The sequence below is a fragment of the Castor canadensis genome, chromosome 2 (genome assembly GCF_047511655.1).
Source record: "Castor canadensis chromosome 2, mCasCan1.hap1v2, whole genome shotgun sequence".
Classification (NCBI taxonomy): domain Eukaryota; kingdom Metazoa; phylum Chordata; class Mammalia; order Rodentia; family Castoridae; genus Castor; species Castor canadensis.
Genome location: NC_133387.1, coordinates 24,690,821 through 24,716,620, shown reverse-complemented (window position 1 = coordinate 24,716,620; position 25,800 = coordinate 24,690,821). Strand labels below are relative to the sequence as shown.

The 25,800-nt window shown below is 39.4% G+C and overlaps 1 protein-coding gene across 17 annotated transcripts in view; it reads left to right on the top strand.

Moving 5' to 3' along the window:
* Positions 1-25,800, top strand: part of Nrf1 (nuclear respiratory factor 1) — a 117,193-nt gene that overhangs the window by 7,451 nt on the left and 83,942 nt on the right. For 2 of the 17 annotated variants that reach the window (XM_074063316.1, XM_074063311.1), the window contains exons 1-2: positions 17,094-23,025; positions 23,142-23,223. The exons of 6 other annotated variants lie outside the window; for them this stretch is intronic. The gene's annotated coding sequence lies outside the window, so the exon portion shown is untranslated. Of the gene's footprint in view, positions 1-804; positions 2,754-16,792; positions 23,026-23,141; positions 23,224-25,800 lie in introns of those variants that run through there. 9 more of the 17 variants (XM_074063289.1, XM_074063261.1, XM_074063336.1 and 6 more) reach the window with 9 other exon arrangements.

The following is a 25,800-nucleotide window of genomic DNA, read 5'->3' as shown; positions in this document are numbered from 1 at the left end:
ACTTATTCTCTCTCCTCTCTCTTTTCTCTCTTCCATCTTCCCCTCCCTCTCCCTCTTTGTTTTTGTAGTGCTCAGGATCAAGCCCAGGGCCTTGCTCATGCTAAGCAAGCACCATTGAGCTACATTCCCACCCCTCTATATGCCTTTTCATGGTCTGTAGATAAAGTAGATTTTGGGAGGGATCTAATTACTGTTTTAAAGGGAAAATGTGTTTTGAAAGAAAACAAATCAGCTCATAGAAAAAATGCATTTTTTAAGTTAGTTACATTTTTAAGTTAGGAATATTTCTAAGGTGTATGAATGTTTCAGTCTAGTGATATGGGGCAAGACATTTGTCTCTTATTAGTATTTCTGATCATGAAATGGAAATACTGTTGACATACTTTGCAGGGTCTTTCTTTTCTTTTTTTGTCTTTTCTTTTTTGGTGCTGGAATTGAACCCAGGGCCTCGTGCATGTTAGGCAAGCACTGTACCGCTGAGCTACATCCCAGCCCTGCAAGGTCTTTCTGAAACATGACAATTACAGAACACTTAAGAGTCCTAAGGTGATATAATGCTAACACATTGCTGATGTTCACATTTCTTAAGTCATGAATAAAATTTAGACATTCACTCACATTCATAAATATTCCATACTAGAACTTATTTGGTTCTCAAAATAATTTTTTTTCTGAAAATTTGGTAACTTTTAATTTCTTTCTCGAATCTTTGGTAGTTGAAATCGGGAGACAGTTTTGTAAGTCCCTAGTTTCTAGGGCAGTGATTTCCATGGTGGGTGGGTGTGTGCGTGTGTGCGTGTGTGTGTGTGTGTGTGTGTGTGTGTGTGTGTGTGTGTGTGTTGCTGAGGTAGAACCCAGGGCTCTACATATGCTAGACAAGTACTGTACCACTGAGTCACATCCCCAGCCCTAAATCTCTACACTTTTGATTGCCATGCTCACAAATAAAATACTTAATGCCAGTTGGCATTGTCAAAGGTATTGGTAAGTACAAGAATGATAGGAATGAATATATTGAATAATCAAACATAGAAAACTGTTACACAATTTGTAATTACTTTGTGGATTATCTTTTTAAAAATTGATATAGTTTTATATGTTAATGGGCTACAGTGTAATATTTTGAGATACACACTGTTCAGTATTTGGGTGATTAGCTGTGTCATCACCTCAAACATTTGTCATTTCTTTGTGTTGTATACATTAAAAATCCTCTCGTAGCTATTAATTATAGTTTTACCCCACTATGCTGTAGAATACAAGAATTTAATCCTTCTGTTGAACTGTATTGTTGTACCTGTTAGCCAGATCTTCTCTCTCTCTCTCTCTTTTTTTTGGTGGTTCTGGGGCTTGAACTCAGGGCAGGCACTCTACCACTTGAGCCACTCCATCACCTACCATCTCTTTCTTGCCACTACCCTTCCCAGCTTCTGGTAACCACTATTCTAACTCTCTATTTCTAAGGGTTACCAAGTTTTTTAGCTTGCACATATAAGTGAGAACATGTGGCATTTGTCTTTCAGATGCTAGCTTGTTTCACTTAACCTAATGTCCTCCAGGCTCACCCATGTTGCTACAAAGTAGATTCTTTACATTTACTAAGTCTGCAAAGAAGGTCCAAATAGAGCTGTAGCATCTTTTTTTTTTCTTTTGGTTACTCTGAGGTTTGAACTCAGGGCCTCTGGCTTCTAGGCAGGTATTCTTACCACTTTAGCCACTCTTCCAGCCCGAACTTGAGCATCTTGCCTTTTCCTTTGGGCACTTTTTTTTGGTTCTTTGTCTTTTGTTAATTATGAAATAAAATTCTTGGTAATAGAACCTCCATGTAAAAACAGCCCCAGGGTTGGGGGCATAGCTTGAGTGATAGAGTGCTTAAACAAGCCTTGGGTTCAGTCCTTACTGCCACAAAGTAAATAAGTAAGTAAATAAATTTAAAAGGTCCGAATCAAGGAACCACCTAAGGTTTGCAAAGTAGGAAAACATCATAGAACCAGCATCTTGGCCTAAAGCTGACTGCAGGTACTAAGTCAAAAGAAACAGTAATCATGGTGTATCACTAATTGTGTGACTGTTAATTATTGGCTCTAAAGTTTCTTCTAAATAAAAATTCCTTCTAAATTGAATTCTGAGTCTGTGTTATGTTAAACAAATGTAGTTCCTTAAGGTAAAAAGACAGGTATACTACGTGTTCATTGTAGAAAAGTGAAAAAATTCTATTTTACAAATAATAATACATACAATTTTAGATATTTTCCCAAGCATATATGTAATATTACATAGTACATAATGTATACACACTGTAATATTGAATACTTTGCATACTGTCTTAGACTAAAAAATATCTGAAGTATACTTGGTGATACCGATTTATTTTTCCTGAGACATTTTTTTTGGGGCGGGGGAGGGTACTGAGTTTGAACGCAGGGTCTCACACTTGCTAGGCAAGCACTCTTGCTACTTGAGTCTGCCAGCCCTCCTGAGACATTCATAATGGGACAGTGCAGAGCCATTCGTTGTAATGAAATTAAGATATTTAGACCAGCATGGTGATGCAGGTCTATAATCCCACCACTCGGGAAGAGGATCTTGATTGAGGGTAGGCTGGATTACAAGGTGAGTTCAAAGGCCAGCCTGAGCTAAAATAGTGAGATCCTGTCTCAAACAAATAAAAAAGATACTTATAACTTTCTTTCCAGATACATATTTATTCCAGACAATGCTGACTGTTCCATGCTCTGTGTGGTTTCGCTGAGGTAAGGGTAACTTGGAGTTAAGGGTGTAAGGGCTTGTCCATGAGAGCTTACTTAGTAAGGAACAAAAGCTAATCCTGGGTTAACCTCAATTTCATTCACATATTAACTTTCTTTTTCTCTGCTCTGCCATCATACTTCCTGGGCAAAGATCTTGTTTACAGGATAGTTTGTGACATGAATTTCTCAGTATATTATTGGTCTTTTATGTTACCCTGAGACCTTCTGAATAGTTATTCCCATTGATTGCAAATGAAATATCAGTAGCAGCAATAGCACAATACAATAGTGTTAATTTTTTTTTTTTAAGTTTCTGGGGGGCTCAAAAGATTTTATTTTATTGTTTTTATATTTACTCACATGTGTTTACATTGTTTGCCCCTCTTCCATGCAGAACCTGTTCCACTCTCTTGTTCTCCAGTTTTGTTGAAGAGAATCAAAAGATTTTAAATGCATAAAATGCTATGTAATATAATTCATGGTCTCCCTCAAAGAAATATGTGATATATAATTCTAATTTTATATAAAGAGTAATTAACTGGACTTTCTCAAAGTCAAACTTCCTTAAAGATGTTACATAGTAGAATCTTCCTTAGGGGTAATAATGCAACCCCATTTTCCTACCTACTCGCTTAGTTCTTTTTTGGGGGATAGACAGATGGTAGGACTGGAGTTTGAACTCAGGGCTTTGTGCTTGCAAAGCAGATGTCCTACCACTTGAGCCACACCTCCAGGACATTTTGTCACAGTTAATTTGGAGATGGGGGGGGGTCCTCTTGAACTATTTGCCAGGCTGGTCTCAAACCTTGATCCTGTTAATCTCAGTCTCCCAAGTAGCTAGGATTACAGGTGTGAGCTACCTGTGCTCAGCTAGTTAGTCTTTAATAAGTGCTGATGGAGTGGCTCAGGTGGTAGAATGCCTGCTAGCAAGCCTGAGACCCTGAGTTTAAACCCCAGTAAAGCCAAGTAGTTAGAAAGTTCAATTTCAACTGAAATTGTTTTCTAGAAGTTTTATCTACTGATCTTTTATTCTCTAGGGCTTCCAAAAACAAATATAGTTACTATTTTCATTATAAAGTTGTCTCATTTCTGTTTTAGTTTAAATATCCTTACATCCGTCAGGCTTCCTGGGAGAGGAATAGTCTGTGCTCAAAAGATAAAGTTTGGGGCTATATTAGTTTCTTAAGGGTGCCATAACAAATTACCACAAACTTAACTAGTTTAAAACAAAACAAAAGAAAAAAAAAATTCTTGGCAGTACTGCATGTTGTCAGGCAGGGTCTGTGGATCTCATGTGTGGCTTAGAACCGAGCCTGAGTTGTAGGACTGATGTGACTACAGCAGCTCTGATTTTTCTGTGTTCTGGACAACATTTAGCCAACTATGATGTAACCAATGCTTAAATTTAAGTTTCTTTATAGCCTCATTATAAGGTTGGCCCATCAAACTTATAATTGGTTAAAATCCCCAAATCTGGGGCTGGCAGAGTGGCTCAAGTGGTAGAGCTCCTGCCTAGCAAGTGTGAGACCCTGAGTTCAAACCTCAGTACTGCCAATAAATAAAGTAAATAAGAGAAAAATCCCCAAATCTTTCATTGATGATTAAATCTATATTGTGCTGCTAGGTATGTAGGTCCAAGCATACGTTGCAGGTTACATTGTGTATTACAAGTGTTACATGATCAAGTCATAATACCTCGTGCATAATAGCCAAATGAATGCTGAATTTAATGTTGCTGAATGGTTTAAGGAATATTTAAATATACCAACTTCAGTGCTATTCAGAGAATATTTCTTAAAAACAAATGTTGTGATGAATATAAAAAGGAAACAATGCCAGGTGCCAGTGGCTCATGCCTGTAATCCTAGCTACTCAGGAAGCAGACATCAGGAGGATCTTGGTTCAAAGCCAGCCCAGGCAAATAGTTTGTGAGACCCTATCTTGAAAATACCCTTCACAATAAAAGGCTGGTGGTGTAGCTCAAGGTGTAGCCCCTGAGTTCAAGCCCCAGTACCTCCAAAAAAAAAAAAAGGAAAGGAGTTAGCATTGAAGCAGCAACTATATCAAGTATGCCAAGCAGATGGAAGTCATCACTAGATTCTCCTGTGATCAGGTACTCCTTCAGGTGACCCATAGCTGGTCACTTGAAAGTTGAAAGTTTTTGTGGGACTGGGGTTTGAACTCAGGGCTTCATGCTTGCAAAGTATGGACTTAAGCCACACCTCCAGTCCATTTTCACTCAGGGGTCTTGCTACAGCTGGACTTGAACAGTGATCTTCTTGAATTCAGCCTTCCAAGTAGCTAGGATTACAGGTGTGAGTTCCTGGCGCCAGGCAGAAACCAGCTGTTTTTGAAATCATAAATGAGGTCTTGCCTCCCCACTGTTCAAAACCCTCCAGGGGCTTCCTATGAAAAGCCAAAGGCCATCACAGGCTTCCAGGGCCTGGCAGGAAGTGACCTACCTTTGTCCCTCACTCCTTTCTAGCTACACAGGACTTCTTGCTGTTCCAGTATGCATGCTCCTGCCCCAGGCCCTTTGCACTTGCTACTCTCTCAGCCTGAAATGTTCTTCCTCTGGATAATAAGCATATTGGGCTGGAGGTGTGGCTCAAGTGGTAGAGGGCCTGCTTTGCAAGTGTGAAGTCTAGAGTTCAAACCCCAGTCCCATTAAAAAAAAAAAAAGGATAATAAGCATATACTTTACCCCCTAATCTCCTTTGGATCTTTGCTGAAATTAGTAGAGCCTTCTCTGAGCACTTTATTTAAAATTGCAGCTTAGTTGGAAGAGTAGTTTAGAGCCTTTTTAGATAATTGTAGCTGTCATTCTTTGATGTTATACCAGAACTCCACAATGGTAGTCTCTTAAAGGTGAGCTGCAATATGGAATATGAAACCTTAACTGTACTCATGTTAAAATCTGTTGGCTTCCCATGCACTTTGAATGGGTCTTTGTTTTTTGATATAGGGTCTTGCTATGTAGCCCAGGCTGGCTTGAGCTCACGATGGTCCTCCCTCTGCCTCCTGAATGCTGGAATTAAAGGTTGCACTTCCATGCCCAACTCAAATGAGTCTTAACTCATGCATGATTTTGCAACATCAGACATTGGTCGTCATTGGCAACAAATAGTGTGACTGGCTCACCATTTATTTTTTGAGAAAATATCTCTTAGAAACCGAGGTCTGAATAACGACATGGTTTGTCAGCCTCTCCTTCAAATAAGAAATGATATTCCTTGGGGGAAAAGTGCCTAATTTATCTTGTGACTCAAAGGGTGACAATTTATGAAATTAATAATGCTTAGTCTTTCATCAAACACATTTTAAGAAAAAATAGACTCCTTCTACCCCCAGACTTTTTTTTTCATTTTCTTTTTTTACTGTGAACACATGAAGTGAAGACTATTATGGCTACATAGTACAGTGTGGTGCTGTTAAATTAATTGTGTGATATGAGTAGTTTTATCCTACCATTGCTTTTGCATCTAAGTGTAGATGAAAACAGTGGGGGGAAAGGCAATAGCATCTTCGTTATTATGGAAGTAGTTTTGACTTCATTGGTCCCTTGAAGGAATCTGAGGGAGCCCTAGTCTCATGAGTCACTTCGAGGCTTGCTGCTCATAGCCACCTGGTTCTATACTTTGCACAGAAAAGGTACTCAAAAATATTAATTGATGTGATGCATTGACATTTAAATAGGAGAAAACATGGTGGGTGAAATTATGCAGGCAATCTGATCAGGAGGCTTTTCCATTGAGAACAGTGAACAAATGGAATGGATATAGACCATATATCATGACAGTGCAAGTGATGAAATAGCTACATACAAGCTGGTAATTCCTACAGAGCTGGCACTTGGAGCCTTGTTAGGTTTCTGTTAATGGGTCCTCCATATTTTGTCTTTAAATTTGTAGTGGTCCATGGATCTGATCTGAAAAGCAAGCATCAATTTTAATTTCAATAGTTCACCGCTGTGCTTGATCAAAGTCTTTTTAAAAGGGACTACAAGGCTGGCAGAGTGGCTCAAGTGATAGAGAGCCTGCCTAGTAAGCAGAAGCATTCAACCCTTAGTACTGTCTCCCACCACACCAAAAAAAAAAAAGGACTATAGAAGGTGAAAAAAAATTTTATTTTTCCCCTAGTGAGTTAAATACATTTTGTCGTTTCCCCTGTAGTTTCTAAATAATGTGTTAGACACCTCTCTCCCTCCCTCCCTCCTTTCCTTCCTTTTTTTTTCTTTTTGCAGTACTGGGGTTTGAACTCAGGGCCAACCAACATCTTTTTTTTTTTTCATTTTTTCTTTTATTATTCATATGTGCATACAAGGCTTGGTTCATTTCTCCCCCCTGCCCCCACCCCCTCCATTACCACCCACCCCACCCTCTCCCTCTCCCCCCCCCCCAATACCCAGCAGAAACTATTTTGCCCTTATTTCTAATTTTGTTGTAAGAGAGAGTATAAGCAATAATAGGAAGGAACAAGGGGTTTTGCTGGTTGAGATAAGGATAGCTATACAGGGCATTGACTCACATTGATTTCCTGTGCGTGGGTGTTACCTTCTAGGTTAATTCTTTTTGATCTAACCTTTTCTCTAGTACCTGTTCCCCTTTTCCTATTGGCCTCAGTTGCTTTAAGGTATCTGCTTTAGTTTCTCTGCGTTAAGGGCAACAAATGCTAGCTAGTTTTTTAGGTGTCTTACCTATCCTCACCCCTCCCTTGTGTGCTCTTGCTTTTATCATGTGCTCATAGTCCAATCCCCTTGTTGTGTTTGCCCTTGATCTAATGTCCACATATGAGGGAGAACATATGATTTTTGGTTTTTTGAGCCAGGCTAACCTCACTCAGAATGATGTTCTCCAATTCCATCCATTTACCAGTGAATGATAACATTTTGTTCTTCATGGCTGCATAAAATTCCATTGTGTATAGATACCACATTTTCTTAATCCATTCGTCAGTGCTGGGGCATCTTGGCTGTTTCCATAACTTGGCTATTGTGAATAGTGCCGCAATAAACATGGATGTGCAGGTGCCTCTGGAGTAACAGTCTTTTGGGGTATATCCCCAAGAGTGGTATTGCTGGATCAAATGGTAGATCGATGTCCAGCTTTTTAAGTAGCCTCCAAATTGTTTTCCAGAGTGGTTGTACTAGTCTACATTCCCACCAACAGTGTAAGAGGGTTCCTTTTTCCCCGCATCCTCGCCAACACCTGTTGTTCCAACCAACATCTTGAGTCACTCCACCAGCCCTTTTTTCGTGAGGGTTGTTTTTCAAGATAGGGTCTCTTGAACTATTAGCCCAGGCTGGCTTCAAATCTAGATCCTCCTGATCTTAGAGTCTGCTTCTTGAATAAGAAAGAGACTGATTACAGAGGATAATCGAAAGTATAAAATGAGTGGCCAGTGGCTCACCTCTGTAATCCTAGCGATTTGGGAGGCTGAGATCAGGAGGATTGAAGTGCACGGGCCAGTCCAAGCAAATAGTTTGACTCCATCTCAAGATAACCAGGGCAAAATTGACTGGAGGTGTGGCTCAAGTGATAGAGCATCTGCTTTGCAAGTGCAAAGCCCTGAGTTCAAAGCCCATTCTCATTCTCCCCCCCCCCCCAAAAAAAAAGTATAAAATTGGGTGAGAGTATTTTAAGTTAGGTTTTTTTTTTTTGGCAGTACTAGAGTTTGAGTTCAGGGCCTTGTGCTGGCTTGCAAGGCAGGCACTCTACCCCTTGAGCCATTCCACCAGACCTTAAATTAGTTTTGTATTAGCTTAAAAAATTGTGTAGGATTTTGAACTTTGCATTTATCCTAAATTGATTTTAAATTGATACCAAATGTTGAGGGCCAATAAATTAAGCCCTCATATTTTATGTTGAGCAAAATTTTTATAATAATTTGATGAAATTGATACAGTATTGGAGTTGATTGTCTACCTTTATGTGAGGCATTTTGTGAGCTTTCTTTTATTAATTTGCTTGATCTTTTTTTTTTGTAAAGTTGAGTGAGACTGGTCGTTCTCACCCTGGAGACAACCCACTGTCAGTCAATTGAAAGTTTATTCTTTTCTTAATAAACTCCGCTTTGCTGTTGAAAAATATAAAGTTGAGTCAGACTATAGCAGGAAATCCAGAAATATCCTTGAATATTTCTGAGTCTGTCTCAGGAACTTGAATTTTAGGGAGAAACCCATAGGTATTTCCTTGGGTTTCTAACTGATTGCCTTAGCATAGCATAAGATGATAAATGAAAACCACCCAATAACCAGGAAAATAATACTGGCATTCTTTAGTAGAATTAGCTTAATCATGAGTGTACAATTAATTCTTCTGAGAAGTCTCTAATGTAGTCCTTTGTCTGTGTGGGCACTTTTTAAGAATAATGAATAAAACTCCTGTGTTCATAGAAGCTGAGCTCCTGGTAGATAGTTTTTAATGAGTGGTTTTCCTATCCCAGGAAGCCTGTCCTGTGGACTTCCTTTGTGTAGTTAAGGGATTCATCCTTTTTTTTTTTTTTTTTTTTTTTGTCCTTTGTTTTTTGGCAAGGAATAGAATGGTGAGAAGGTATTCTGTCTACTGTCCTTTCAGGGTGGGAGCCTCCATCCATTTAGCTACACTTTCATAATCTCAGAGTCTGGCAAATGGTACACTCTTCTGTTTTGTTTTCAGGTGATTTGTTACAGTTTATTTCTGGTTAGGGCTAGAACGCAGAGATGATCAGTAAAATTGAAGGTGGAAATGGTGGTGGTGGGGAATAGTACCAGATAGAAACTACCTAGGTTTACCCACCCCATCCCTATTTAAAAGAAAACAGAAAACAACTTTACTCCCATATCCAAAGCGGTCATAAGGGCTATTAAGTTAATGTATTTCTTCTTTCTTTTTTTGTGGAACTTGAGTTGGAATTCAGGGCTTTGCACTTGCAGAGCAGGCACTCTACTGCCTGAGCTACACCTCCAGTCCATTTTGCTGTTATTATTTTGGAGATGGGGTCTTTCCAACTATTTGCCCAGACTGGCCTTGAACCTTGATCCTCCCGATCTCAGCCTCCCAAGTAGCTAGGATTACAGGGGTGAGCCACTAGCACCAGGCAAATTAATGCATTTCTAACAATTAAAACCTCATACTTGGTTCATTCCTGTAATCCTAGCAACTCAGGAGGCAGAGATCAGGAGGATCGTGGTTTGAGCCAGCCAGGGCAAATACTTCGAGACACCCTTTCTCGATAAACCTTTCACAAAAATAGGGCTGGTGGAGTGGCTCAAGGTGAAGGCCCTGAGTTCAAGCCCTAGTATAGCAAAACAAAACAAAACAAAAAGAACCTCATATTTGCTGGGCATGGTAGTATGTGGTTTTAATCCCAGCACTCAGGAGGCCAAGGCAGAGGAAGATGGAAAGAGAGTTCAAGGCCAGCCTGGGTTACATAGTGAGATCTCAGGTTGCTATTTGCTTTTTTTTTGGACAAGGCAACCCTGAAGCAGAAAGATTATTTATGTTCATTTAGAATGTCAAAAGCTATTTGCTTATAAATGTACATGTGACTACTTTAGGACCTCTGCTTTAGATTTTCCAAAGAATTTTCTCATCATAAAAGATACTTGTCTCTGGTTCCTCCAGTACCATATCCCATTTAAGTGGGTTGAAGAGATTAGGGTAAATTGTATTATTTTTGGTATGACTCCAGTAGTTGCTGCTTTAAAAAATTTATGAAATTCTCCAGACATAAAAAAGGATATAGAAAAATATAATAAATACCACATAACTACTACTCAACTTAAAAAATACTAGATGTTATTATTGAAGCTTTCTGGGCATCCCTTTCTTATCCTTGTCCTCCCACTTACCAGCTGTGACATTCCGAATTTGTTACAGGTTGGGGATTCCCAGTTTAAGAATCTGAAATGTAGCTGAGCGCTGGTGGCCCATGCCTATAAATCCTACCTACTCAGGAGGCAGTGATCTGGAGGATATCGGATGTTTGAAGGCAGTCCCTGACATAGTTCAAGAGACCCTGTCTTGAAAAATACCCCAGCAAAAAAAGACTGTTTGAATGGCTCAAACAGTTGAGTGCCTGCCTAGCAAGTGTGAGGACCCGAGTTCAAACTCTAGTACTGCCCTCCCCCCACAAAAAAAATGTGAAATGCTCCAAAACATGGAACTTTTTGAGTACTGACAAGACAGCACAGTGGAAGTTTCCACATATGATTTTGTGATGGGTCACAGATGAACTAAAAATATTATATAAAATTATCTTCAGGCTATGTGTATAAGATATGAAACATAAATGAATTTCATGTTTAGATTTGGGTCCTGTCCCCAAAACTATTTCACTATGTACATGCACATATTCCCAAATCCATATTTGAAACGCTTCTGGTCTCAAGCATTTAGATAAGGGATACTCTACCTGTATTTGTCATTCAGAGAGTCAATGACCCACATAACTTCCAAGGGCACACCCACATGATCAACCATCCTTCTACAATGCCCCACCTCTTAAAGGTTCTACCATCTCCCAGGAGCATCATGGGCTGAGAACCAAGCATTTAACACATGAGCTTTTATGAGTTCCATTGCTCTTTTTCTTTCTTTCTTTCTTCCTTTCTTTCTTTCTTTTTTTTTTTTTTTTTTCATTATTGGGGTATGAACTCAGTGCCTATACCTTGAGCCACTCCACCAGCCTTTTTTTTGTGATAATTTTTTTTTTTCAAGATAGGGTCTCATGAACTGTTTGCCTGGGCTGGCTTCGAACCGAGATCGTCCTGATCTCTGCCTCCTGAGTAGCTAGGATTAAACACGTGAGCCACTTCCTTGCATTTTTACAAACTGTCTTTATGTGTGTGTTTCCATAGGAAGAAAAATACCACTTTGTATGTTTTTTATGTAAGAGGTGAAATTTATTAATCCATGTAGTTACAGTATACTCACTTAAGTGCTATCTAAAATGTTTAATTTAGTGGAGTGTGAAAGTAATACATACACACATATATAGTAGGGAATCTTAAAGAAAAGTAGATAAGAAGATACATTTTTTTTCCTTCAGGACTAGGGTGGAACCCAGGACCTTGTGGGCTTGGCTAGTGCTCTACTACTGAGCTACATCCCCAGCCGAGAAGACGCCAGAAATATCACAGTTAATATTTTGCTTTTCCTTTGCATTCCCATTTCTTGCATAAGTCTATGTATTTTAATATAAAAGGGATTCAGTTGTGTGGATTATATAAAATTGTAAAATAGCTACATAAAGACTGTAGTTTCATTTTAGTTGATTCTTAATTGAAAAAGGAAAGAAATGAGTGAGCATTCCATACAAGACATGCGTAGGCACATGTACTTTCTTATCAAATATTGATGGTATACTTAGAATGAAAACACTACGTAGTCAAGCTGGAAGTGTGGTAGAGAGCCTGCCTAGCAAGCACTAGGCCCTGAGTTCAATCCCCAGTACTACCAAAAGGACACTATATAGTGCCATCTGGGAAGAGTTAGGTCATATTGTTTAGCACGTTTTTAGTTCCATATTTTTTTTTTTTTTTTGGCAGTGCTGGGGTTTGAACTCCAGGCCTCATACTTGCCAGGCTTGCTAGGCAGGTAACCTACCACTTGAGCACTGTGCCAGCCCTAGCATGTTTTTAAAATTTTGAGGTTTTTCAAGTAAATGTATTTACCAGATAGGTGATATTTAATTTCTTTAAACATTAAGTACTAGGTAGGCATTCTTACTACTTGAGACACTCTACCAGCGCTGTTTTATGTTGGGTATTTTTGAGATAGTATCTCTGACTATTTACCTGGGGCTGGCTCTGAACCATGATCCTCCTGATCTCTGCTTCCACAGTAGGATTACAAGCCTGAGCCACTGGTACCCAGCTTAATCGTTTTTTATGGGTAAAAAAATGAAAAAGAAACCTCCAATGAGTTTCTGTGCTGTTTAAACCTGAACACTATGCATTGCTTAATTTTATCTTGGTAACTCAGTATCTTTAGGAAAGCACTGGTTACTGAACTGCGTTTTGACTTCAGCTTAAGTGCCTTTGAATTACTTAAGCTGATTTTTATCAGTGTACCATGCCACTGCAAGAGGGGAGTGGGAAGAGCATGACACAAAGTGGAAGGCAGTTCTGTCCTTGGGGCAGTAGTGGGAAAGCCCACCAGCAGCCATGCCTTTCCACTGGATGAAGCTGATGCACCTCCTGATGGCCTCAGTCTTTTGTCAGCACTCAGCCTTTACTTCATTCACATGTATTCAACATGGTAGAATTATAAATTAGGTATATATCGTATAAGTTGTATTTTAAGAATATATTTTATTTGTATTTATCTGTAAACTATTATGTAACTATGTAAGTATAAAATAGTCACTATTACGTACCTGTCGGTTGTGGTGATCTTGATCAGAAGAGTTTTTGACTCTTCCCACCTGTATACCACCTTTACCATGATTTCTTACGGGACCATTTTTTCTAACATTTGTATATGAAACTTAATGTTATTTTTTAGAGCAGTTTTAGGTTTGTGGGAAAATTAAGTTGAAAGTCCAAAGAGTCTCATTCTCATATATTCACCCATTGCCAGTTTTCTTTACTAACATCTTGTTTTACTGTGGTAAATTTGTTGTAATTGTGAGGCACTGCTAGTAAGGCAATATTAACTAAAGTCCATAGTTTTGAGAAATGTTTCATATAGAATGGTTTCATTATCCTAAAACTTTCCTGTGCTCTCCTTCCCTCCCTTCTCCACTGATCTTTTTTTTGTGTGTGTGAGATACTAGGACTTGAACTCGGGGCCTACACCATGAGCCACTCCACCAGCTCTTTTTTGTGAAGGTTATTTTCTAGATAAGGTCTTGGGAACTATTTGCCCAGGCTGGCTTCGAACTGAGATCCTCCTGATCTCTGCCTCCTGACTAGCTAGGATTACAGGCATGAACCACCGGTGCCGGGCTACAGATTGGCTTCTTTAACTTAGTTATAAGCATTTAAAGTTTCTCCATGGCTTTTTATGGCTTGATAGCTTTTTTCTTTTTAGTACTGAAAAATATTCCATCATATGAGTGTACTGTATTGAATTTATCCTTCATGTACTAAAGGACATCTCAGTTGCTTCCAACCTTTGCCAGTTATGAATAAAGCTGCTATGTATATGTGTGTGCTGGGATTTGTGTGGACATAGTTTTCAACTCATTTGGGTAAATACCAAGGACTGCAATTGCTGGATCATATGGTAAGAGTATATTTAGTTTTGTGAGAAACTGCCAAACTGCCTTCCAAAGTGGCTGGCATATATTTTTAGGTTACTAATGCTTTTTAAAAAGCATATTGCTTGCCAGGCTTGGAGGAAGGCTGAGGCAGGAGGATCATAAGTTGGGAGGCCAAACTGAGCTACCTAAGTGAGACCTGTCTCTAAAAAATAAAATGGCACATTACTCAGGTATGTAAAGAAATGCCTGTCCTGTCATATAATAATATCCTTACAAGCATTGCAGTTTGTAGGATTGGTTGTCCCTACATAAATAATACCAGCTGCTTGAACTTTGCTTGTTCTTGTCTGCTTTATCTATTACCTGTTTATTTTTTCTTCTTTGTTACTCCTGTACTTTCTGCTGTACTGCTTTGGGCTGGGAAATCAGGACTACCCTTGCTTGAATAGTTTACATTAAAAGACAAAGTAAAACAAGCTGGGTGTCAGTGGCTTACACCTGTAATCCTAGCTACTTAGGAGGCAGAGATCAGGAGGATGGTGATTCTCGGTCAAATGGGCCAAATAGTTCGTGAGACCCTGTCTTGGGGGTGGCAAAGTGAGACAAAATTAAAGTCCTTTCACAGAGTGTGGTTGAGATTGCAGTATTAAGTGAGGTTAACTATATATAATCTTCGATGATATCGATAAACCTGCTCTCCTTAATAGAGAAACTATAAAATGTTTTAAGACTGAGATAACAGAAGAGTTTTGGGTTTTTTCTCTATTTTTTTTCTAGAACTGCCCTTCAGCTTCTATTAACAGTTCTCAAAGAGGATCAAGCTTTTGCTGAAGGCTAGTTTTATACCATTTGTATACTTCTGTTTGTGTGTACCTCTAACTATAGCAGAATTACATATTAACAGATTATTTCTCCCAGTAGGTGAAGGGCAGGACTGTATCAAGTCTTATCTGGCATAAGTACCCAAATGATCTGAACCAGTCTTTCTGTTACATCTGTTACATACCTTTGGAGCCCATGGTCCATAATCCTGGGTGGATTTCTTATTTGTGTTATTGTTTTTGCTATCTTTGCGCATGCTACTTAGAGTCAGGATGCATTTGAAACCCTTGTCTACAGTGCCCCCCAGTGATTCTCTGGGCTCTGCGTGGAGACATCTAGCCATGGGAGAATTCATTACTTCCTGACAACCTACTGCCTTCACACTCCTGTCAGAGAAGTGGTGTTAGCCAGAATTCTTTCTTTCTTTCTTTAGTGGAACTGGGTCTTGAACTCAGGGCTTTACACTTAGAAAATAGGCACTCTACCACTTGAGCCACACCACCAGTTCATTTTGGTCTGGTTATTTTGGAGATGGAGTCTAGCAGACTGTTTGCCTGGGCTGGCCTAAAACTGCAATCCTCCTGAGCTCAGCCTCTAGGATTACAGGTGTAGACCACTGGCGCTTGACATTCTTTAACTTCTTAACTGTGTTTTTGGGGTTGAACTCAGGGCCTCCTCTCACTTGCTAAGCAGGAGCTGTACCAGTTGAGCCACTACACCAACCCTGTTTTTTCAACATTTTAAAAAAATGCCCAGCACTAAATACTAGTGCCGTTATCATTCACATTTTTTTTTCTTTTGTGGTACTGAGGCTTGAACTTAGGGCCTACACCTTGAGCCACTCCACCACTCCTTTTCTGTGATGTTTTTTTTTTTTGCCCGAGATAGAGTCTTGCTAATTATTTCCCCATGCTGGGTTCAAACCGAGATCTTCCTGATCTCTGCTCCTGAGCAGGTGGGATTACAGGCTTGAGTCACTGGTGCCTGGCTATCATTCACATTTTGCACATCCTTTGTCATGTTGCATGATGCTTATTTCCATACTAAATTCAGTGTGAACCCATGAATTTTTTTTGTGTTTTCGTCTGTGATGACATAAGTCTCCATCATTCTATGTTTTTCTGCAGTATCTTTTTAGAACAAGGTTGAGCTGATATTTTTATGCCTATTAAAATTTGTCCTGTTAGATATTGCTTGGTAATTCTAGGCTATTGGAGTCTTTGGAATTTGATTGTAACTTTCCAGTGTGGCTTTCACTATCCCAGGTGTCTCTAGTTATCTCTCTACTTGCTTGACATCACAAATTGTCCTTGTTTTTCTTCTACCTGTTTTTCTCAATGGCTGATTGCAGCTGTTGCTTTGGTACATATGTTTAGTTGTTTAGCCTGATGAACCTGAGGCAATAGAAAAACAAACATTTGCAAAGCCATAGGGAGTGTGGTGTGCTTCAGTTGTGTTGAACTTCAAGAACCATGATGAAGCTGGTGCCTGTGACATACCTAGCAGTTGGGAGGCTGAGATTGGGAGAATCATGGTTTGAAGCCAGCCCAGGCAAATAGTTCCCAAGACCCTATCTTAAACCAAAAAAAAAAAAAGGCTAGTGGAGTGACTCAAGTAGTAGAGTACCTGCTTTGCAAGCATGAAGTCCTGAGTCCCCCCTCCACCCCCACCCCCCCACCCCCGGCTGCCAGACACAGCAAAAAGAAAAAGAAAGAACGAAAGCGGTTCCTAGAGGACATTGGCAGTTTTGAGTCTCCTGAGTTTGAGGGCCTCCAGTATCTGGTTAGATAAAGAGAAGGGCTTGTGCTATTTGCTTCTTTCCCAAACCTAGCAATAGCCACTGTTATTGCTTAGTATTTAAAGGGAGAAATAGTCTATGAAATAGCACTTCTCGGGCTAGAGCTGGCCCAAGCTATAGAGTTCCTGCCTAGCAAGCAAAGGCCCTGAATTCAAACCCTAGTACCACTGAAAAGTTTTTCTTTTTTCGGGGGGTGGGGGGTGGGGAGGTGATGACTGGGGTTTGAACTCATGGCCTCATGCTTGTTAGGCAGGTGCTTTACCACTGGAGCTACTCCACCAGCCCATGATTTTTGTGTGTGTGCATGTGAGTGTTACTTGGGTTTGAACTCAGGACCTCACACTTGCTAGGCAGGTGTTGTAGCCCCTGAGCCACTCCACTAGACCGCTGAAAAGTTAAAAAAAAAATTTTTTTTATTTATTTATTTATTTTTTTTTTTAGAGGTCGGAAAGATTTTATTTGCAGAGAGTTTAGTTGGAGAAAAGAGAAGAGAAAGACTGCATATTGGAGAATGCAGGGGCACCGGGAAACCGGTGATCCAGTGGGTCAGGGTGGGGAGTGGGTTTTATAGCCTAGTTTGCATTGCTTGAGGGTGGAGATGCCTTTCAAACGCAAACAGGCATTTCTTAGGGAGGAGAAGTGTCTCCTTGACCACTTATCGCCCTTCCTGCAGTCTGTCCTTCAGTCCTTCATTCCCCCCTCTCAATGGTAGCCCTAACTGCGTTCAGTAACTGCTTCCTCCTGACAGGGGGAGATGAAGGGGCCCACAGTGTCAGGGCTGACCACGAGAGGGGTTGTCAAGGGGACCGCGGTAGTAGGTCGTTTTCATCTCCACCAGAGGCATTTGTAGTTTGATGGATTCTCAGGTGAAAGCTGATCCCTTCATGGTTGCCAAACATGATGCACAAATGACGCGCAGGAATTTCAGATGCTCAGGGTTCTTGAGCCTGCTCTGAGAATGAAAGCACAGGCAGACTCCAACAGCAGAGGTCGGAAAGATTTTATTTGCAGAGAGTTTAGTTGGAGAAAAGAGAAGAGAAAGACTGCATATTGGAGAATGCAGGGGGACCCGGTCTTGTGATCCCCCCCAAAAAATTTTTTTAAATAGCATAATTTCATTCTGCAGAGGCAAAAAAGCTTTTTGTTTTGTTTTGTTCAAGACAGGGTCTCACTGTGCAGCTGAGCCTGGCCTGAGACTCTTAATTCTCCTGCCTCAGCCTCCCAAGTGCTGGGATTATAGCCATGAGCCACTACACCCTGTTTACAAAAGGCATTTTTAACAGTTTCAGTACATCTTCCTGGATTATTTTTGTTTGCTCATATCCATACTTTTAAAAAATGAGACCATACCCACTTTAGCACATTTTATCATGTTTTCCAATTTCCAGTATATTGTGGACGTCTACATAAGTATCCTTTCAGACTTCTGTAGTATTCCTCTGTACTAATGATTTGTAACTATTTAAGTCAGAGCCAGTGTTCTGTCTCACACAACTCATGGTATAACCCTAGTTTTATCTGTGCATTGCTGTTGGCCCATTCGCTGTTTTGTTCAATAGTACCCTCTTGAGGGGACTTGTGATATATGTTACCTTTCCTGATTGCTTTCCTTTCTTCTGGCTTTACTCTACATCACTCCTCCAGAAAGTGTTGTCCCAGTCAAGCTACAGATGCAGATAAACCTTTTCTTTTAGGTAATAGCTTTAATTTAATGTCCCCTTATAGTTACAGTCTTTCCTTAAGAATAAAATCTTGGCAGCCAGAATTGTACTTGACACTTTTATTCCAGCATATTAGCTGGTGAAAAAGGCAGTTGACTTGTTTTGACCCAAGTGGGCTTGGTTCTAAATGACTAGGAAGGTGGGTGACAAGCAGCTTTTGGTGGCTTGACAGCCAGCTGCAGGATGCCCATTGTGGCAAGGCCCAAGCGGCTGCTGGCAAATGCGCATGGTGAGTTGCATTTGATGGCCTCTTTTCTCCTTCTGTTTTTGAGGATTTTATCAAAGATCACATGGAGAAAATGGTAATGAGAAAAATATTTTTATTCTTATAATTATCATCTTGTCTCCCTTGTCCAGTGCTGTATACTTTTAAAAAACACTCTAAATGAATACAACATTTAGTTATCACAGGAATTTTTTTTAAATCACGATATATAGTATAAATGTTATTTAGAGGTAGTTTTGATTTCTTTAGAAACCTTTGATAACATTTTAGAAATCTAAAGTTTAAAGTGTCTAAACAAATTCTAACATGGAGATGTTATTGGTTTACATGAAGTAATTTTAGTTTTATATTCAACTACTTTTTAATTTCATTCCTTTCAGGCTTAAAACTTGGGCTCTTTTACTTTTCTCGAATTTCCTTATCTAGAATTCTAATGTGACTTTTCCTTCTTAGGATTGTGCCTAGGGCTTTGATTATATGCCATCCTAAATTTAATTTTGTAAGTAATTCAAAGTAGTTTATTTTAATGAATTACAAAGTAAAATGGACATTTTCATTTTTGATGGGAACACTTCAGATTTAGATTTCTGACACTTTGATGTGTTTATGGGTAGGAACCATTTTTATTTTATGTCATTTAGAAGGGTTTATTATTGTTTACATAAGAAAGTATTTAGATACTATTTTATCTTTGTCTTGAAATGTATTTCATATGTTTACGTTTTCTTGTCCACATTTGGAAGTTATAATTTCTCATTCATTCAGTAAACAAGCTTGAAGGATTATTGTGAGCCTCAAACAGTTCTAGGTGCTGGGGATAGAGGACTGAATAAAGCAGAGAAAAGTCTTTGCTCCTATGAATTTGCCTTCTAGGTGGGGTAAGAAAGAAGATACTTGCCTAAATATCACACCAGGTATGATGAGTGCCGTAGGGTAAGTGATGTCAGCCTGAGATAGTTTCCATACTGGTCAGAGTAAGCTTCAACATTATTAAGGCTGTAGGTGGAGACCTGGTTGGATGTATGATGGACTTTTTTTTTTTTTTTTCTTTTTTTTGCCATACTGGGTATTGAACTGAGGGCCTACACCTTGAACCACTCCACTAGACCGTTTTTTGTGATGGGTTTTTTCGAGATAGGGTCTTGTGAACTATTTGCCTGGGCTGACTTTGAACTGTGATCCTCCTGATCTCTGCCTCCTGAGTAGCCAGGATTACAGGCAAGAGTCACCAGTGCTAGCTATGAGGGACTTTTTGATTGACTGCTGATTATTGGTTGATATAATATGAATGGCTTTCCATGCTTCTTACCTATTTTCTTTCATATGACTTTCAGTTTCACAATTGTGTTTATAACTCTTAATGTGATTCCATTTATTATTGCATAAAGTAATATCTTCCATATACTTTACAATTAAACATTGTACTTCACTTTTTTTTTTTTTTTTTTTGAGTTACTGGGCTTGAACCCAGGGCCACACCTTGATGCACTCCACCAGCCCTTTTTTGTAATGGGTTTTTTTCAAGATAGGGTCTCTCGAACTATTTGCCTGAGCTGGCATCCAACCATGATCCTTCTGATCTCTGTCTCCTAAGTAGCTAGGATTACAGGCATGAGCCACTGGCACCTGGCTATTTCACTTTTTTAAAAGTGGTGTAGCATAATAGCCAAGTTGAGCCATGTGAAGTTGCTGATTATTTGTTTTGGACCTACGAAAGCAATTGCATACTATTTAGTCCAATACTGTGGTACACCAGCTGATAAAAATAAAATGTGAAAATGTCCTAGAAACTGTAAAGGATTCACGTTATACACATTTCCAAGGCGTCAGTTCTGTTTTAGTCATTCTGTTTGCCCTAAATAATTACTAAACTTCATTTTGCTTCATTTAGTCATTTATCAGTGGTAATAATACCACAGTGATTACACGAGGTTGTATATAGAGGAGTACTAGCATATAGTAAGGGCTCAATAAACATTGGCTGTTATTACTGTTGCTACCCTGCAAGGCAGGCATTGGGCCAGAGGCGTGGCTCAAGTAGTGCAGAGCCCACTTAGTAAGTGTGAAGTCATGAGTTCAAACCCAAACAAAGGGCAGGCATTTTCATTGTTTCACAGATGAAACAGTAGTCCACAGAAAACTTGTTTTGTTAGTTTTCCCATGTTTCTACAACTAGAAATCAAGAGCAGGCATTGGTGACTCCAACTGCTAGCATTTTTCTCCTTATACTATAAGATATCCTTAAAAAGAAGGAAGGGAGAGGGGGAGGAAAAACTTTTATACTAATTTACAGAGTACGTTTTCGAATCTCTTCAACATAGTTGAAGAGCAAGTTTTACTTACTTGTGTAGTTACCTGGTTTCCATAGATGCCTTGATATCCATAAAGAAAAATGTTTTAAGCTGATAGAAGTGGCACACATCTGTAATCCCAGCACTCTGGAGTTGGAGGTAGATCTCCACTTTGAGGACAGTGTGGGCTAAGTAAGTTCCAGATCTGGGTGCCTATAGCTCACGCCTCCAATCCTAGCTACATGGGAGGCTGAGATAAGGAGAATCTTGGTTCAAAAGCTAGCCAAGGTAAATAACCAGACCCAGTCTCGAAAAATACCAATTTAAAAATAATTTTTTACAAATTGTTATAATGATTAAAAGCATAAAAATGATGTGCCCAATTCTCCATTCTCTTTGTCTCCCACTTTTTTTTTTTTTTTTTTTTTTTTTGGGAGGTGGAGCTGGAGTTTGAACTCCGAGCTTGGAGCTTCCAAAGCAGGTGCTGTACCACTTGAGCCATACCTCCAGTCATTTTGCTTTGGTTATTTTGGAGATGGGGGGTCTCTCGAACTGACCTTGAACCTAAATCCTCTCAATCTCAGCCTCCCAAGTAGCTGGGATTGTAGACATGCACCACCTGCACTACTTAAGGGGTTTAATATCCTTTAAAAACTAAGGAAATAATTGGAGATGTGCTTAAAGACTTAGTTTAGTTAACCACTTGCTTATTCATTTATTTAACAGATCTTTATTGAGTGCCAAAATTATCATCGTAGTGCCATTCAATACAACCTAAATGCCAGGCGCTGGAGGCTCACGCCTGCAGTCCTAGCTACTGAGGAGGCAGAGCTAGGATTGAGGTTCAAAGCCAGCCCCAGCAAATAGTTCCTTGAGACCCTATCTCAAAAATCCCATCACAAAAATAGGGCTGTTGGAGTGGCTCAAGGTGAAGACCTTGAGTTCAAGCCCCAGTACCACTAAAAAAAAAAAGAAAGAAAGAAACCAACCTAAATGATTTTAAGGGATTAGGAAAGTAATTACATTTTTATAGGGAATGCTCTGTGCCAAAATGTTAGTAACATGGAAGTTTTTACTCTGTATTCAATGAAAAAATATAAGATAACTGGTATGATATAAGCTGACTTTTGTTACAAACAATAAAGCAAAACAAACCATATAAGAATCTGTAATTACGTCCTAGAACCATAATTATACACTAAATTGTTAACTTGGTAATAGCTATCTCAGATGGTGATGATCTGAGGTTTTTTTTTTTTTGGAGTTTGAACTCAGGACATCGCACTTGCTAGTCAGCTGCTCTACTGCTTGAGCCATGCCTCCAGCCCTTGTTTCTTTTTGTTTTTCATACCTTGCATTTTCTCAATTACCCAAAAAGAACATGTGTCACTTGTGTGTAAGTATGTTTTTTAGCTGAGGGTATAGCTCAAGTGGTAGAGTACCTGCCTAGCAAGCCCAAGTCCCTGAGTTCAAACCCCAGTGTAAAACACATTTTCGTGCACACACACACTTTTTAAACTAAAGATATAAGATGAGAGTTGCCAGTCATGTTTTCATGCCAAAACAATATAGTAGTACCTGATAAGAATTCAGTAAATGGTGAATGAATGAGAGAACAATTGAATAGCAGAAATACTTAGATCTGGCTCAGTGGCATTTACACTTTCATAACTTTATGCAGAAATAAGTCCTTGGTTTAGATATCTCAGCAGAAAATTCATGCCAGGCATGGTGGTGCAGACTTGTAATCCAGTACTTGGGAGGCTAAGGCAGGAGGATTAAGAGTCCAAGGCCATCCTGGACTACATATGAGAGACCCTGTGTCAACAAACCAAGCCAAAAGAAAAGAAAAGAAAAGAAAAATCATGTATTGAACTGTCCTTCAGAAGCTAGGAAACAGCCTTCACTGAGTGGCTGTTACATAGTGACAGATCCAGCGCGGGGCAACAATGCTGTGTTTCACAGTAGTAGGCCCTGGTAAAAGTGTCCTTTGTGCTGGTCTCAGACTGAGGGGCGGGGCTTGTGCAATTTATGTTGTTTCTCCATAATAGAAATTGAAACAGCCTCTGATCCTGCTATCACATGACAGCTACTTACTTGATTTTTAGTAATTTGGGAGCAGGTGTGCACAAATGATTATTCTGCAGAAAGAGCCAGGGCAGCTGCATTGTGACCCAGTCACCGAGTGGTTGGGCATATGAACTTGCCATCCACCATGTTTCTAAACCAGGTATAGCTTTAGCAACTCACTTGCCTTTTATTGATATATGTTACCACTAATAAGCACCTAAATGTTTGAGAATGCATTTTCTAATTCTTTTTATCATTGTCACTAACATTTATCAGGTACCTACTCCATTCAAGGCACTGCCAGACACAGTAAACCTTAATGTGGTATTCAGCGTGGATAGAGTGCCTTCTTTCACAGGTGGGTCAGCGTTAGCTTTATTATTAGCAGATTAAGTTGCAGTGACAGCTGCGTGGAGGCAACTGAGCTGTGTTTCACGGGTCCTAGACCCCTGTGATTGCTGTGTGGGTGCTCATTGCCCTCTTCCTACACTATGTGCTTCCCCAAGCTGGTGCCTCTGCCTGCAGTGTCCTTCTTTCCCTTGAGCCTGAAGACTGTCTTCTTTTTAATCCTGTCCCAAGTCCTGGCAGTCTGGTCTTCATAGTCTCTTAGCCCTTAGCAATTCTTACTAAATAGGATTTGTTCTTTTTTAGGTGGCAAGCTCTACTCACTTATTAATTCAGCCTTTCAACCTTCACTTAAAACAAAACAAAAAAACCCTTTTATAACCCAGGGTCTTAGGAATTTGTAGGGAATTGCATAGGTAAGGTCTTCTATAAACCGAATTAAAATTTTAATTCTTTTGTCACAGTAGTCACATTGCAGTGTGGTCAGTAGCCACATGTGGTTAGTGGCTATTGTTTTGGACAGTGCAAATTTGGCATGTTTCCATCGTTGCTGAAAGTTCTGTTGGGTGGCTCTAATCTAGAACCTTTAAAAGAGTTGAAGTGTTTTAAAGTATTTGGTGACATAAACTCACCTAACTTCTTTTTCTGTGGAAAGATGTTTATTCCAGCCGAATTTTAAACAACCCTGTGTTCTCTGTGATTGCCTTTTGTTTTTCCCCTTTGGTTGTGGCACCCTCCAGTGTTTCAACTTTGTTATAGCAGTATCATCATGAAATGACCTATCTTGTCATTGATTTGAGTCAAAGAGCATTGAAATATTTTGGAAACCTGCATGTGTTTTTTTTTTTTTTTTTTGAAGAAAAAGGACATGTGGGTTTTACCCATCTTTAATAGAATCTGTGATTCAATAAAAGATCAAGAACTGCTCTTGTATAGTCAGAACTCCTAGTGTGATCTATAAGCATTATTTCTACTAGTATTTAAAAAAATAGGGCTGGGGAAGTGACTCAAAGTAGTAGAGCACCTGCATAGCAAGCCTACAAGCATGAGGGCTTGAGTTCAAACTCCAGTACCACCAAATAAATAAATAAGCGAAAAAAAAACAAAAACAAACAAACATAAAACCTTTATAACTTTTGGCATTTCTGTACTGTGCCTGTAAAATAATGTAATAGCACAACATACTTATGTATCACTCAGAATATACCTTGTCCCATTTTAAGCCCATAAAGACAGCGCAGGAATTTCAGGTTGCTAAAAATTCTTTAACTAGAACAGACATCCTTCCACAAAGAGCAATGGTTAGATGATTCTGCTTCACAATAGCAACTCATTTGGTCCTCACGATAATTCTATGAAATGAAACTAAGGTATTAAACTTGTCTAAGGTTGCAGTTAAGAGGCAGAACAGGAATTCAAATCCAGTATTGGAACTCTGGTAGTTGGTTTTTTTTTTTTTTTTTTTTTGGTACTAGGGTTTGAACTCAGGGCTTTTACCACTTGAACTGCACCTCCAGTCTGTTTTGCTCTGGTTACTTTTGAGATGGGAGTCTCTTGACGTGTTTGCAACTGGGCTGGCCTTGAACCTCTAGTCATTGAATAATATGACCGGTCTTTTTGTAACTGTTGTTAAATAGACGTATTTCTGTAATGTTGGTTTTCGATTCACAGGAATATTAGAATTGTTATTATTTTGGCAGTTCTGGAGTTTGACTCAGGGCCTCATGCTTGCTAGACAGGGTCTTTTCCACTTGAGCCATGCTCCTAGTCTGGAATGTTAGCATTATTAAGGACCTTACTTAAAGAGTAAGTAAAGTCGCAAACAAATGTTTGTATCTTTTACTTACCTTTCTCATTTCTAGGAATCCCATTTTTCTCTTTGTGAGGCATTTTCTACTCTCTTAACTCTGTGATGTTTTGTTTTGTGCTGAACTTCATCAGTATATGGAAACAGAAACCCTAATTGTGGTCTTGTAAAAATTCAAAAAATGTTCCTAGAATCATCTTTTTTTGGAGTTACTAAAGTTTGAACTTAGGGTCTCACACTTGTCAGGCAGGTACTCTACCACTGGAGCCACTCCAGCCCTTTGTGTGTGCTGGGTATTTTTGAGATTGGGTCTAGGCTGGCCTTGAACCTTGATCTTCCTGATCTCTGCCTCCTGAGTAGCTAGGATTACAGGCGTGAACCACCAGCACTGAGCTTTTTTCTTTCTTTCTTTCTTTTTCTTTTTTTTTTTTTTTTGAGAAAAAAAAAAAAGTGGTCTCACTATGTAGCCCACACTGGCCTTGAACTTGAGATCCTCCTCCCTCAGCTTCCTGAGTGCTGTGACTAAAGGCATGTACTACCCATTAGAGTAACTTCTTTACGGAGGTTAAGAAATTCAGACTACTGCTTAGCAGTCTGAGTAATTTCTGATGGGGGTACCTATTTTCTTTTTCTTTGTATCAATCAGGGTGTAGAAAACCATGTGAGGTATTTCAGAAATTTGATTCTAGCCAAGGCACCAGTGGTTCACACCTGTAATTCTTGCTACTCAGGAGGATCGCGGTTTGAAGCCATCCTGGGCAAATAGTTCCTGAGACCGTATCT